General features: G+C 42.3%; 1 protein-coding gene across 3 annotated transcripts in view; it reads left to right on the top strand.

Moving 5' to 3' along the window:
- The window catches only part of RBKS (ribokinase), a 77636-nt gene that overhangs the window by 13886 nt on the left and 48161 nt on the right, over nt 1–15589 (top strand). The window lies entirely within an intron of this gene.

Genomic DNA, 15589 nt, shown 5'->3' with positions numbered 1-15589 from the left:
GATTTCTGGGCCGCAGTAATTTAAGAAAATAGCCCGTCTGCGATCGGCATCGGCGTCCTGTATTCCTGCCGCCTCGAGGAAGATCTCGAAGGTAGCCAGGTATTCGTCCCAGGACGTTTTTTCGGGGTTGAAGAATTCTGGAGCCCGGCCGATCTGGACGTTGCTCATGTTGCACGCGAGGTTTCTTCCGTCCGTCGTCGCCAGTGATGTAGACCCACAGACAGAGTTCAAACAAATCGGTACTTTTATTCAGCTCAGAGAACAAGGAGCAGCTCAGCAAGGCAAGTGACAATTCAACTAGTACCGACTGACTCTGCTTGGAGAAACCGCTTCTTTTATACATTTGCGGCTCCCGCCAAAGCAAGAGCCAGCCGCGTCTGAGCCAATCAGGAGCGACTTCCTGCTTTAGCTCAGACAGCGCTGGAAGACGGAACAAACTATCTACAGGAAATACAAGGTAGCCATTTCAAGATACAACAGCCACCACATTCTCTAGACTCACAAAGAGAGAATGGCTTAATAAGAAGCTGACAGAACAGGCAAAGATCCAGGGTTATAGAACCTGTATCCTGAGCACACTCTTGTATTGCAGCAAGTTTTGGACCCTTTAAGCATGGCAGGAGAGAAAGTTGAATACCTTCCATATGCGCTGTCTCCGAATGTCTCCTTGGCATCACCTGGCATGACAAAGTTCCAAATAGTGCAATCTTGGAATGTGGAATGTGTTGTTCCAATTTCTCTGAATCCTACTTATAGTGCCTAGAATCAGATGCTGGTAAGATCTGATCAAAGTACAATAAATGGAACTATTAGAAATAAGAATAGATATACAGTGTTCCCTCGATTTCTGCGGGGGATGCGTTCCGCGACCGCCCGTGAAAGTCGAATTTCCGTGAAGTAGAGATGCGGAAGTAAATACACCATTTTTAGCTATGGACAGTATCACAAGCCATCCCTTAAGACTTTAAACCCCTAAATTACCATTTCCCATTCCCTTAACAACCATTTACTCGCCATTATTACTGGTATTCACCATTGAATAAGACACTTAGTGATCCTGATATTTATAAACATAATTATTTATTAACAATAATTATTTTATTTGTTATTTATTTGCAAAAATTATTAGTTTGGTGATGACATATGATGTCATTGGGTGGAAAAACCGTGGTATAGGAAAAAAACCGCGAAGTATTTTTTAATTAATATTTTTTGAAAAACCGTGGTATAGGCTATTCGCGAAGTTCGAACCCGCGAAAAACAAGGGAACACTGTATTCTTTATTGGCCAAGTGTAATTGAACTCACAGGAATTTTTCTCCAGAGCATAAGCTCTTAGTGTACAAACAACAAAGTGGTAAATCATAGATCACAAATCATAACATAAATCATAAGACACAAAAATAGAAAACATGTAAAATACAAAAATGGAACTATTATTTCACATAATACTGAGATTTGTTTTTAAGGCAGACTAAAAACATGTTAGTTTTTTCTGTAGCCCTACTAGCCATGCTCAATATGCAGTAACTTTTTATTCCAATATCTTTTTCATATGCATTATTACCAATCCAGATTTCCCCCACCTGTATCTGTGCATTTTTGTTTTCCAAGGAAAGTGCATTTGCACTTGCTTCTATTAAATTTCATTATGTACACTTGTTTTATATTTATAAGTACTCTGAGTATGGTTTTCATTCCAGATTTAATTGGCATGGTATCTGGCTCACATTTAATTAACTTGGTAAGCAGAATGCCATGTGATTTTTTATGAAATGTATTGCTTAAGTCAGGTTATAGTACGTTTATAACATTTTCACAATCTTTTAAGGAAGTTACTCAATCAAACATTAAAATTAGTTTGTAAAACTAATCCTTGATAAATCTATGCTGACTTATGGTAATTGATTGTATTGCTTTCAGTATGCTTATTTATTAATCATTTTGTTATGACCAATGAGGTAATTAATTTTATACCTTTAGTATTTAAATATGTTCAAAGTAGGTATTTCTCAATCATCTTTCTATCAACTTTATACTTCAATTGTACTTCTTCCACCTATTATTTAAAATGTTGACCTTATTGATTCTCAACTGCTCATTTTATATTTTATTCTTTGAGGGGAAATGGGAAATTTATTTATTTATTCATTCATTCATTCATTCATTCATTCATTCAATTTATTTTATACCGCCCTTCTCCTTAGACTCATGTTCATCTTGTAGCTCATCTTGATCTTTCATTATGGAACTTTCATCCATATCACTCAGATACCAGTATAGTACAATTATAAAATTATAATTTTTTATAATTATAAGATTATAAGTAGAATTTGGGGCTGCAAATGTGGATATCTGTTGTCAGTATCCTAACAGACCTTAGCATAATAAAACTTAACACTAGACTTTGGAAAAATTATTTGATAGCCATAAAATTCACAAAGTTTGTTTCTCAGATAAACATTCCTTTTGCTTCTTCTTCATTTGATATTACATTTACTTGGACTTTGAAGGGAGAATGGCATGCTTTGGATCTCCTGCAAAGCTTTTGTTCTATCTTACCATATTTCAAGATATTCACAAACTGAACATTATGCTGTGTTGTCAACACCCTTATAACATTTCTTGCCAGGAACAAAGTCCTGTGTAAACATCTTCTGCCATTTGGCATTTAATAGGCATGCTTGCCAGTAGTTTCTGCCTGTTTCCTTGGTTATTCAGTATTTTCTTCTTATTTAAGAGTTCTACGTTAACACTCTTGATCTGTAATAGATTTTATGCACCACTATTCTTCCAAGACTCTTACTAAACATTCTTAGATTCAGACCAAGTTATTTAGTTATAAAAATGATTAACTAGACAACCTCCTCAGCACTTATAGTTTTGTACATCAGTAGCTCTCTGCATGGATATATGTTACTCATTTGATTCGTTTCAGTCTCTAATGGTTTTTTTTACTTTTCTAGAATCTACTTTTTTTAAAAAAATGTCTCTTTCTGAGGGTATTCTCCAAAAATATTGAGTCCTGTGAACTTTTAGTTCTAAAACCAGTTGTATTTAGACGTCAGTTCATTATTTTTACCTGACCATCCAATATCACAAGGCTTTAATTCAGATTTAACATTAATTCAGTGTTCCTCTGGGTTAAGAAATGGTATGTGGTATATTCTTAGCACTGGAGCGATTCCAGTGCATTCCCAAAACCAGCATCCTTCATTTCTTATTTTGAATCATTTTGTGCTTTTAACACCAGGAGACAAAGTTTTATCTCAGTCTCCCCAAAAAACTACCAATTTTGCCTATGGTCTGATTTTGGATTTGATGCATCATAACCTAGAGTTCCTTATCTGCTTTTGATATCATGTATAAGCTCCGTACTATTAAACAGTGATAGTCCTTGCTTAGTGACTGCCTCATTTATTGACTGTTGAAGAGTCACTACAATACCTTTTAATATTACATATGCATTTTTAACATCCAATACAATTCTTCATACATCCAAAACTCCACTTTCAATTAACGGTTATATTATATCACAATTAGTTAACTTCCAATTTTTCCAATTTTAATTTCCAGTCCCAATTTTAGTCTAAATCAATTCAAAAGTTTTATATCTTCCACAGCTGACAAAAACCCTAAATCAGATAATGGAAAGGAACTAGGCGCCCCCTTAAAAGTCCTCACAACAATCCACTTATCTTTATTTTAGTCAAGGTCAGCCTTTGTCTGTGCTTCGTTTCCTGTATTTTCTACTGAGTGTTGTACTTACTTTCCTCCAGTAGATGTCTCTCCCCACTCCCCATACAGTCTATTTCTTTACTCATCCAGAATACCAAAAAGCTTTAAATCCATTCAAAGAGGGAAAAAATATAAAAATAATAATAATTTAATTTATTAGATATGTTTGCTGCCCTTCTCTGAAGACTTCTCTTTTTATTCTTTTAAAACTTCTTTACTTCCATTTTTACTCACCCAAACTTTTTCTTGAGCTTCCACAGTTTCAATCCCACTTTTCTTTTCCTGTATTCCCAATCTCCATTAGCTACTATTTTAATCTTTAAAGATTCTTTAGAATCCAAATTTTAAATTTTCTTTTACCCTTAAATTGGCCAATGTCTTTCCGGGCCCCAACACTTCACCCAAACACTGCTCCTGCTCAAGTCTTAGTCCAGTTGCCCCAGCTTCAGAGCAGTTATTGAAAGATGGCTGCCATTCCCGCTGTCAGTTTGAAGAGGTTGTTTCTGACCTGCCAACGAGCTTGTGGTCTTCCAAAATGCCTCTTCTTCTTTGCTGTCCCTTCACAACAGTTCCACTCTGAAGAAACCCCCTCCCCCAAGTTTGTCCAGCTGGGTTTTTGCTAAGCTCATCAGAGCTCACTATTTTCCCTGCTGGTCTCGCCCTGATGCTTCCAGTCCCCCCTGAAGTAAAATCCTAAACATAGTCACAGTCACGTAATTTTCATTTAGCAATCACTTTGTTTAACAATCCAGTTACCAGTCCCAATTGCAGTTGCTAATTTCCTGTAGTGGAATTTAAAAGAAGAAGAGCATGCAGTATCAAAGAAGAGCATGCAGGATTACTGTTGAACAAAACACTTTATATATACATACATACATACATACATACATACATACATACATACATACATATATATATATATATGTTTTTCTTATGTCGGATCACCCTGGTATATTTTTAAGGAACGTCACAGCTCCAGCCCTCAAACATATCCCAGCCACAGAAACCAGACTCAGGACACACATTGTAAAGCAATCAAGCAGCCTGCAAGTTCTAACCACTCAGGACATCACGCCTAATCTACAACCATTAACTAATCAGCATACCTCAGCTACATCAACGACCCCAATTGTTACCCCTCTGACTCACCAGGAAGTTTCTACACAGCAGGCAATTGCTGAGCCATCAAACCACACCCAGCCACCAGTATTTATAGAAGGAAGGCAGCTAAGGTCTCGCAGTGTTCGCCTGAGAACAAGGACAGAAACACCAGCCTGAAGATGATGAGTGGGACCTCATCGAAACGTCGCCAGAAATTTCCAAATCCTACACGGGAAGAAACCCGAATATACCAAGACCGTCATACCTGTACCCGTGAAAATCTACGAAAACATATATATGAGCACCTAAAAACTGAATTGGACAAACTCAAAGATGTACTAATTTCTAATGGATTCAAAGAGAAAACAATAACAAACCTAATCAATAAAGAGACACCCCCCAAAAAACAAGATCAAGAACAGGACAATGGCACCACCATCCTTCCTTACATCAAAGGCACCACGGATAAAATTAGTAAAATTCTACACAAACATAACATCAAAACCTCATTTTGCACCAACCAAAAAATATCTAATATCCTAAGGAGCCCCAAAGATAAAATCCAATTGGAATACCAAGGAATCTATGAAATCCCTTGCAAAACATGTGCAGCCACATACATTGGACAAACTAACCGAAGAGTGAGCCAACGCATAGCAGAACATGTGAATGCAGTCAAAAAACAAGAAAAGACCTCATCCCTTGTCCAGCACATTAAAAAAACAGGGCACGAAATTGACTTTGAAAAAACTAAATTACTCCACAAAACAGAGAATTTATATAAAAGAATCTCTCTAGAAGCTATCGAAATTGAAAAGAGACCCTTTTCTTTAAATAAAAGGGATGATACCTCCCGCCTGCCAGAGATTTGGAAACCAGCCTTAAACAAAATAAACACTTCATAATAATCAACATGTCAATCCTTTTAATTATTATGATTTTAGAATTTTACATTTGGAAATCAGCCTTCATAAAATCTTCATAAAATCTTCATGTCATTCCTTCTAACAACTATGATTACACCAACCAATCAGATCACTGAAGCATAGTCACCCAATCTATTTGCTACATTCAAAGCGAATCTCCACCCCCACACTACATATCAGGAAGAAAAGTCAGTTGCAAATATTTCATTTACAACAACACAAAGATTGGAACTCCAGCCTGAAGATGGTGAATGAGATTTCACCGAAACGTCGCATAGACATGCAAAACATTACACAGGGCAAAACCCGAACTCAGAACAATCTACATATATATATATATATATATATATATACAGTGATCCCTCGATTTTCACGGTCTCGATTTTCGCGAAACGCTACACCACGGTTTTTCACAAAATAATAATTAAAAAATACTCCACGGGTTTTTTTGCTATACCACGGTTTTCCCCACCCGATGACGTCATACGTCATCACCAAGAGTCACTTCTCTGTCTCTTTCTCTTTCTTTCCTGTCATTCTCTGCTTCAATCATTTTCTCATTTCTCTTTTTTTCTCCCCTTTTTTCTATCATTTCTCTCTCTCTTCCTTCCACTCTTCTCTCTCTCTCTTTCTTCCTCTCTCTCACTCTCTTCCTTCCTTTCTCATCTTTCTTTCTCTCTCTCTTTCTCTATCTTGCTTCTTCCTCTCTCACACTCTCTTCCTCCCTCTCTCATCTCTATTTCTCCCCTTCTTGCTCTCAAGCGGCCGGGAGAATGGCGGGTGAGCGGCCGGGCAGGCGGGCGAGCAAACGGGCGAGCAGCGAGCGAGCGAACGGGAGAGCGGCGAGCGAGCGAACGGGAGAGCGGCGAGCGAGCGAGTGGCTGGCCGAGCGAACGGGAGAGCAGCGAGCCAGAGGACGGCTGAGCGAACGGGAGAGCGGCGAGCGAGCGGCCAGGCCGAACGGCGGGCGAGCGGGTGCTGGGGGGGAGGGGGCAGACGACATTCAAAGCAATCTGTCGGCTTCCGCACTTTCGTCGCTCCCCGCCTCCACCATCTGCGCATGCGCGGCCATGGAAAAAAGGGCACGCATGCGCAGATGGTGTTTTTACTTCCGCACCACTATACCACGGATAATCGATTTTCGCGGGAGGTCTTGGAACGTAACCCCCGCGAAAATCGAGGGATCACTGTATATACATATTGGAGATACTTTCTAAATTCATCCTTCAGATCTAGGCAAGTTAATCCAATCCCAGTAGATCAAACAGACAAGAAGAGGCAGAAGCAGTGGTGGATTCAGCCATTTCGCACTGGTTTGGCTGAATCTGCTGTTACTTTTTTGCATAGTTCAGCGAACCGGTTGTCCCCACCATTGGCTCACCTGCCCTGCCTACTGGAGCTGCAGGGGCATGATTGGGAGCCATGCTGATCAGCTGGGAGGTGGTCCTTGGTGGTCTCTGAGCATAATGGTTTTCTTGCAGATGTTTAATTACCAAACTAGGTAACATCATCAGTACTAGAAGGGAGTGGAGTTTGCTCTTATTTTCATATACTAGTGGCTTACCCTGTCAGTGTTGAACAGGTGCTTCATAAGCAGTATTTTCATTGGTGCCAAGTCTCTATAGCCTCAGGCAGAGAAGGGCTATTCTGCTCCCCTCCCTCAAATATTCTTTAAAATACAGAGTTTCCCGGCATTTCTTTAGGAATGTCCAACATGCAAACTGTGATTTCTCATCCCAAAATGAATCCTCTACCCAGATCTTCAAAATTTGCTGTTTGCTGAGATGTGCAAGCTAAAAATCAGTCTACATTTCATGTACATCTGACTTTGGGGATATTTCTTCATAACCAAACGAAAGTGTATTTTCTGTGCAGTTCACACCCCTTGCTAGCTGGCTCTGGATGTCACAAAGCAAAGTCCACATTTTGTAATTAACCCCATGCTCCATTTTTACTGGCAGAGTGCTACAGGAGGCTGAGTGCAGTCACGCCCCTTGGCCACGCCCACCCAGACGGTCATTAAGGCAGAGAACGGGTTGTTAAATTATTTGAATCCCAATACTGAAGCTCCCTGTGAAGGCAATGAGAAACAAGACTTTGGAAAGCTCCAAGTGTTTACTATCTGTAGGACACCTCCCTGTTAAAATTATGTCCTTCCACATTATGTCCTTCCCCAGTTAACTGAAGGCTTATGAAGGCCATACAGTAGAAACCCGACTTACGAGACTAATTGGTTCCGGAAGGAGGCTCGTAAGTCAGAACGCTCGTATGACGAAACATTGTTTCCCATAGGAAACAATGTAAAGTCAATTAATCCGTGCAACAACAAAAAAAACCGCTGCCGCCGAACGCGGAAGTTAGCGTTCAGAGACAGCTGCAAAGCGGTGCGCGTGTTTTAAAACGTCAGAGCCGGCCTGGGGGGCTCGGGGGCTTCCCCCCGAGCCCCTCAGGCCGGCTGCCACGTTTTAAAACACGCGCGCTGCTTCGCAGCTGTCTGCTGAATCCGAACGCGGAAGTTAGCGTTCCGGATTCAGCAGAGAGCTGCGAAGCGGCGCGCGTGTTTTAAAAGGTTGCAGCCGGCCTGAGGGGCTTGCCAGCACCCCCCCAGCCCCCCAGGCCGGCTGCAACCTTTTAAAACACGCGGGATACGATCGCCAAGGAGCTGTCTCCTGAAGCCGAAAGCGGAAGTTAGTGTTCGGCTTCAGGAGACAGCTCCTTGGCGCTCGTATCCCGAATGTGAGCTCGGGAGGCGAACAAAAATGTCGCTCCCCTCCCAGCTCTTATCTCGAGTAGCTCGTAAGTAGAGCTGCTCGTATGTCGAGGTTCCACTGTAATAGTCTGCAGGGTGGTTTGTTTTACATTTGGCCTACATAAATGAACTAGCTGAAGTATTAAAAGGAACTTCATTTTGCTTTCTTAAGACTTCTATGAGGTTGGATAGGAGACGCTTCTGGCAAGAGTTCCTTCTGCAACTTAGAAAATGATACAACCATATCCCCTGGCCAGGAGGTCATAATTACTGGATTAACCATCTTTCCTCTGATTAGGAGCTTCATTCATCAGAATCTTTTGCTGTTCGCCAAAGCACCTGAAAGCAGTTATAGTGCTTTGTTTTCCTCCTTTAATCAAGTCTCACTTCCTTTGTTATTTTCTCTGGCATAATCAAGGCTTAAGAAAAAAATCTCAATTTGAGGATTTCCATGTTAAGTTCTAATAAAAATAATTTAAATTGTTTTAATTTCTGGGACCCTAATGATTGCAAAGCCTTTTTGGGTTCCTCCACTTTCACCACAAGTACCAGCAGTCTAATTAACTGTATCATTGGCCTCCAGACAACATTGAAATGGAGCTTTTCTGAACACTTTGGCACTTATGTTTGAGTATAACTAATAATAACAACAACAGAGTTGGAAGGGACCTTGGAGGTCTTCTAGTCTAACCCCCTGCTTAGGCAGGAAACCCTACACCACTTCAGACAAATGGTTGTCCAACATCATCTTAAAAATTTCCAGTGTTGGAGCATTCACAACCTCTGGAGGCAAGCTGTTCCACTAATTCTGACTGTCAGGAAATTTATCCTTAGTTCTAAGCTACTTCTCTCCTTGATTAGTTAACCCATTGCTTCTTGTTCTACCCTCCGGTGCTTTGGAGAATAGGTTGACTCTCTCTTCTTCGTAGCAACCCCAGAGATTTTGGAACACTGCTATCATGTCTCCCCTGGTCCTTCTTTTCATTAAACTAGACATACTTAGTTCCTGCTCTTCATATGTTTTAGCCTCCAGTTCTCTAATCATCTTTGTTGCTCTTCTCTGCATTCTTTCTAGAGTCTCAACATCCTTTCAGCATCATGGCAACCAAAACTGAATGCAGTATTCCAAGTGTGGCCTTACCAAGGCATTATAAAGTGATATTAACACTTCACCTGATCGTGATTTTATCCCTCTGTTAATGCAGCCTGGAACTGTGTTGGCTTTTCTGGCAGCTGCTGCACACTGCTGGCTCATATTTAAATGGCTGTCCACTAGGACTCCAAGATCTCTCTCACAGTTACTACTGTTGAGCAAGGTACCACATGTACTGTACTTGTACATTTTGTTTTTCTTTCCTAAATGTAGAACCTTACTTTTTTCACCTTTGAATTTCATTTTGTTAACTAAACTGAAGACAACAAGACCAGGAAATAGTCTGAGATGATTATTTTCCTAATTATGTAAGGCCAAATGGGAGAGCCAGCACTCTCTTTTCTACACTATTACAGAAGAACAGAGTTGGAAGAGACCTTAGAGCAAGGATCGACAAACCCAGGCGCCTGGTCGCCAGTGGCGCCTAGAAAATGTTGTCTGGCGCCTAGAAAATGTTGCCTGCTGTACTGCAGAGGTCCCCAACCGCCGCGGACCGTTGGGGTTTTTCAGCCGGTCCGCGGCGCCGCTGACAGCTAGCTTTGGCTGCCGGGGGGGCGGGGAGGATTAAATCCTCCCCCCCTCCAGGAGCAGCAAAAGCCTAAGCGGCGGGGTGCGCCCTTTGCATTTCGGCAATGCTTTCCCTCCGCGGTGGGGGGTGCAGGGCAGGCGCAGGCAGCCCCAGGAGACGCCGCCGCTATTCGAGCCTCTCGTGGGGGTTGGTCAGCCGTCTCTGCCGTCGCACCCGGCTGGCCCCGGGTTAAATACCGCTCCCTCCCGGCTCCTTCCCCGACGGGGCGGGGCGCTCGGCCGCCACTGACGCCGCGGCTCTGCTCGGCCCGCCCCGCGCTTCGCCAGCCGCCTCCTTCGAGCATGGCTGGACGGGAGGTGCGGGGCCTGCGCGAGTGGCCCCTCGGAAGAAGGTGCTCCCTCCGGCCCACGCGCCTTTTGCCCCGTAGCGGCCGCTTCCCGGGCGCGGCGAAAGGCTGCCCGGGTCGCGCCTGCGGTCGTCCTCGCGCTCCCATCGCGCAACAAGTGCGGGCTTGTTGTGGCTGCCGCGCGCCGCTTTGCCTCCCTCTGCTGCGAGCCTTCGGGGCTCCGGGGCGGCGCGGCTGGCGGGAGGGCAGCTTCCAGCGGGACGTTGATGGGTCTTGGAAAGCTTTCTCGTGGCGGTGGCTCTGGCGCAGCTGCAGGGCGTTGGTGGGAGCGGGAACTCCGTCGGATCGCCCGAACTCCAAAGCCTCAGCGAGGTTTGGCTGCCGGGGGGGGCGGGGAGGATTAAATCCTCCTCCCCCCCAGGAGCAGCAAAAGCCTAAGCGGCGGGGTGCGCCCTTTGCATTTCGGCATTGGTGCTCTCCCCTCCAGGAGCAGCAAAAGCCTCAGCGGCTGATCGCGTCATTTGCCTTTCAGCTCCATCGCTGAGGCTTTTGCTGCTCGTGGAGGGGAGAGCGCCAATGCCGAAATGCAAAGGGCGCACCCCGCCGCTTAGGCTTTTGCTGCTCGTGGAGGGGGGGTTGGCGGTGCCGATACCAAATGCTTTCCCTCCGCGGTGGGGGGTGCAGGGCAGGCGCAGGCAGCCCCAGGAGACAAAGAGTGAATGAGAGAAAGGAAAGAGAGAGAAAGGGAGGGAGAGAAAGGAGTGAGAGATAGAAAGGATAGAGAGTAAGAGGGAATGAGAGAAAGGAAAGAGAGAGAAAGGGAGAGAGAGAAGGAAAGAGTGAGAGATAGAAAGGATAGAAAGAGGGAATGAGAGAAAGGAAAGAGAGAGAAAGGGAGGGAGAGAAGGAAAGAGTGAGAGATAGAAAGGATAGAAAGAGGGAATGAGAGAAAGGAAAGAGAGAGAAAGGGAGGGAGAGAAGGAAAGAGTGACTAACGTTAGTTTCTGACTAACGGTCTCCCCTCGGATCCCGACGGGAGTACAGCAGAGCCGGCTCGGCGGAGCCAGGCCTGCGCCGGGGGGGAGGGGGTGAAAGCGATGTCAGGTGGAGACTCGGCAAAAAACCAAGTTTGCTTAAAAAAAATTCTGGCTCCTAAATTTTTTGGCTGGCTCCTAGATTCTGAACAACTTTGTCGACCCCTGCCTTAGAGGTCTTCTAGTCCAACCCACTGCCGAGGCAGGAAACCCTATACCAGTGATGCCACGTGCCCATGCCCTCCTCCGTCTCTTTTTAAAAAAAGTTTATTTATGTTTTCGAATACAATAAAAATAAGAAATATCTCATTATGCATTGCAGATCATAGCCCGTTTCTATTTTCTTATATAACAATTCCATTCCTGATTAATTACATCATTGAAAAGAGAAGAAATAAGAAGAATAAAGTGGAAAAAAAGTCCCTTTATCTTATTAAACGTTATGGTTTATATCTTTTGTCTGAAGTTGTCTGGATAGTTTTATGTCTCTTGCCCTCTGTTATGTGTTATTCTTTTCTGGATCCAGCAGTACCATTCATGCATGCACACAGGCTTCACTGAAGCCTGGGACAGTGAAAATATGGGCAAACCAGAAGCTCAGAAAAACAGAATTCTGGTTTACCTGTTGTGCTGTTCTTCGCACTCTGGAGCCTTCAGGGAAGCTTCCCGAAGCCCCAGAGTGCAAAAAACAGCATTGGTTCCCTGAAGCCCCTAGAGAGCGAAATGACCTTCCTCAAGACTGAAAATCAGCTGGCTAGTGCGCGCATGTATCCTGGAGCTGACATGGGGCAATACCTCGCATGTCCTCCGATATAGCTCCTGTGGCATGCATGTCATAGGTTCGCCATCACTGCCCTATAAAAAGGGTGGGCAAAGTTGGCTCTTCAATGACATGTGAACCTCAACTCCCAGAATTCCTGAACTAGCATGATTGTCTCAGGAATTCTGGGAGTTGAAGTCCACAAGTCATAGAAGGGCCAACTTTGCCTTACCCCCTGCCCTATACCATTTAAGACAAATTGTTGTCCAATCTCTTCTGAAAAACCTCCAGTGTTGGAATACCCACAACAGCTGGAGGCAAGGCATTGATTGCACTGATTAATTGTTCTAACTGTCAGGAAATTTCTCAGTATTTCTAGATTGCTTCTCTCTTTGATTAATTTCTATCCATTATTTTTAGTCCTGTCTTCAGGTGCTTCTAATTATTAGGAATTTATCATGGCCTTACAATTTTCATTGTATTGCCTTCTACTCTTTAAATCAAAAGTGAGAAACCTCTGGCTGGCTCAGGAGTTGAAGTCCACTATTCATCAAAGGACCATTGTTCCCCACTGGTGCTTTAAATCACGGGTGTCAAATTCAATTACATCACATGATGTATCTTGACTTTTTTGCCTTTGCAGAGTTGAGTGGACGTGGCCTGCATGTGGTGCATCCAGACCGCAGGCCACCAGTTTGACACCCCTGCTTTAAATGATAAATACTAATTTCTACTATATTTGTCTTTCTTTCACATTAAGATCATGTATTCTGGAGTTGGCGAAATAACCAAGCTGTTTTACTTTTTGTAATATGTATGTAGACAGGCTTATATTAAAAATAAAAGCTTTATAGAAATATTTTTAAAAATTATAGAATGTGCGGAATTAGACATGATGACAAAACGCTTGAATAACCAAGCTGAAACAGAATTTTATAAAATATGGGATAAAGTATATAAATGGTGGAATTTTAAAAATAGTTTTAAAAATTAAATAAGTAAGAATTTATAATTATTTGAACTTATTAATTTGATGGTAAACCGTATACACATATGAATAGCTTAAAAAGAATATAAACATAGGGTAGTTTTGCAATATGATAAATTTAGAAGGGATATATTTTATATTCTATTTTAGATTAAAACATTTAATATTTGATAGATAAGAAAATTAATTAACATAGAGAATATAGAGTTAAATTTAATAAGAATATGTATGTTATGTTTTTGTATCGATCTGATCATAGTTAGGCTTTTTTCTTTTTTGTATTAGTTAGACTTCTATGAAGCGGAGCAATGGTAGCTCCTTAAATGTTGAATGTTGTTTGTCCGTTGTTTGTCTTTTGAAAAATTAATTTAAAAATTAATAAAAAATAAATAAAAATAAAAGCTTCTGACTTTAGACTTGAATGCTTGTTTAGGTTATTTTTGTTCTGTTATAGAAGCAGTTGTTTCCTTTCGAAACATAGCTAAGTGTAATATATGTGCTCAACTCCTCTGAAAAATGCACATTTGAGTGTACATGTGAATGGAGGATGCACAGTAACAGATAGTTCCTTAATTGTAGAAATTACTCATAATTGCCATTTCAAAACAGAAGGCTGAAGTGCTTTCAGAGTTAGCCTAATGAAATCAAAATCTACTAATTGCTTCTCATTACAGAATTCGGTGACAAGATAACAGCATTACATTATAGCAGGGCTTTCTTTTCTTAAAAGCTATATCTCTGAAAGTGCATTTTCCTGAGCTCTCTATTAAGGTGTGTTTGTCAGGAGGTTTAACATGCAAGATGGAAGGGTGCTTAAGAAAGAAATGCACATTTGTATTTTTGATGTGTTAAGCTGGATATTTTAAGCAAGGTTTATGTGATTGGTTCTCCAGATGTTTGACACAATTTCTTTGCTTTAGCTTTCACTTTTTTTTTTCATTTTAACCATGTTTTTCTACCCCCTCCCTCCATCTCCTTGCTGAATAGTATATAGCAGTGTTGGTGAACCTTTTTTTTGTTTGAGTGCCAAAAGTGTGTGCACACGTGTATGTGCCCACATCCATAATGCAGTGCCCTCCCCTATGTTGTGTTTGGGCCTGGGCCTGCCGTTGCTCCCACAGATGGGAGAGACGCGGCACAAAGTGAATGTGAAAGCCTGGCTGACAGCCAGGAAGATGTGGCAGACAGCCAGGAAGATGTGGCAGACAGCCAGGAGGATTCAGCAGACAGCCCAGGGGATTTGGCCTGCAGTCCCTCAGACAGTCTTTCCTCCCTGAGTTCGTCTGCAGATCAATATATTGATCTACATAGCCGAAGAGCTATGCAAAGAAGGGATCGCTTTAAGGAGTATTACAAATCATTATAGGAGCACCTGGGCTGGGTGTGGTTCCCTTAATGAGGGCTAAAGGGATAAAAGGGAACAAGGGCCAAGGCAAACTGTGGCAGTTTATCTGTGTTGTTTTGTGGTTCCTGCTTCAAAGTTTCTGTGCCGTTAGAGTTTTCAACCCAGCTTTTTCAGACAAGTGGGAGGTGAAAACTCTGGGACTTGCTGTTTGCTTCAAAGATTCAAAAGGACTCCTGAAACGTCTATGCTCATTCCAGGTCGTCTTTGTTTGTTTTTCCCTGTGCTTTTTGTATGCGGCTGAAGTAAGCCTTGCATTGTTTTCGGACATTAAGAACTGTTTTTCGAGTGAGCTATTTTTGTTTATCTAATACAAGTTTGCTGATTAGCAGAGCACGTGTGTGTTTGATTTCTTTTCCTTGGACTATTACGCATTGCCTGAGCCATTCAGGCAGAACACCCTACACCGTGCATGCGTGCACAACCCTCCCTGCGCTGCACCGAAGCCTCCAGATTTCCGCTAAGCCCGTTTTCTTTCTCAGAGTCTATTCATATTGTGTAAGTGGGCATACTTATTGGAATAGTCCAGGGGTAAAATTCAAATTTTTTCCCTACCGGTTTTGTGAGCGTGGCTTGATGGGCATGGCAGGGGAAGGATCCTGCAAAATTTCCATTTCTATCCCACACCTTGGGCCAGCCAATGGTGATATTTGCCAGTTTTCCAAACTACTCAAAATTTCCAATACTGGTTCTCCAGAACCTGCTGAATTTCACTCCTGGAATTAGGTAAATAATTGTGAGTTACACACACCTTTTCTTTCACTACTTTATATATTGCAATTAATTATCGTCTAATTTGAAATTGTGAAGCAATTGTGAGGCATGTTTTATTTTTTTGTTGGACATGAAAGAAATTGCATTTAA

This window comes from Erythrolamprus reginae, chromosome 1 (assembly GCF_031021105.1).
Source record: "Erythrolamprus reginae isolate rEryReg1 chromosome 1, rEryReg1.hap1, whole genome shotgun sequence".
Lineage (NCBI taxonomy): Eukaryota > Metazoa > Chordata > Lepidosauria > Squamata > Dipsadidae > Erythrolamprus > Erythrolamprus reginae.
The sequence above is the reverse complement of the archived record's forward strand: the minus strand, read 5'-3'. Positions and strand labels throughout refer to the sequence as shown.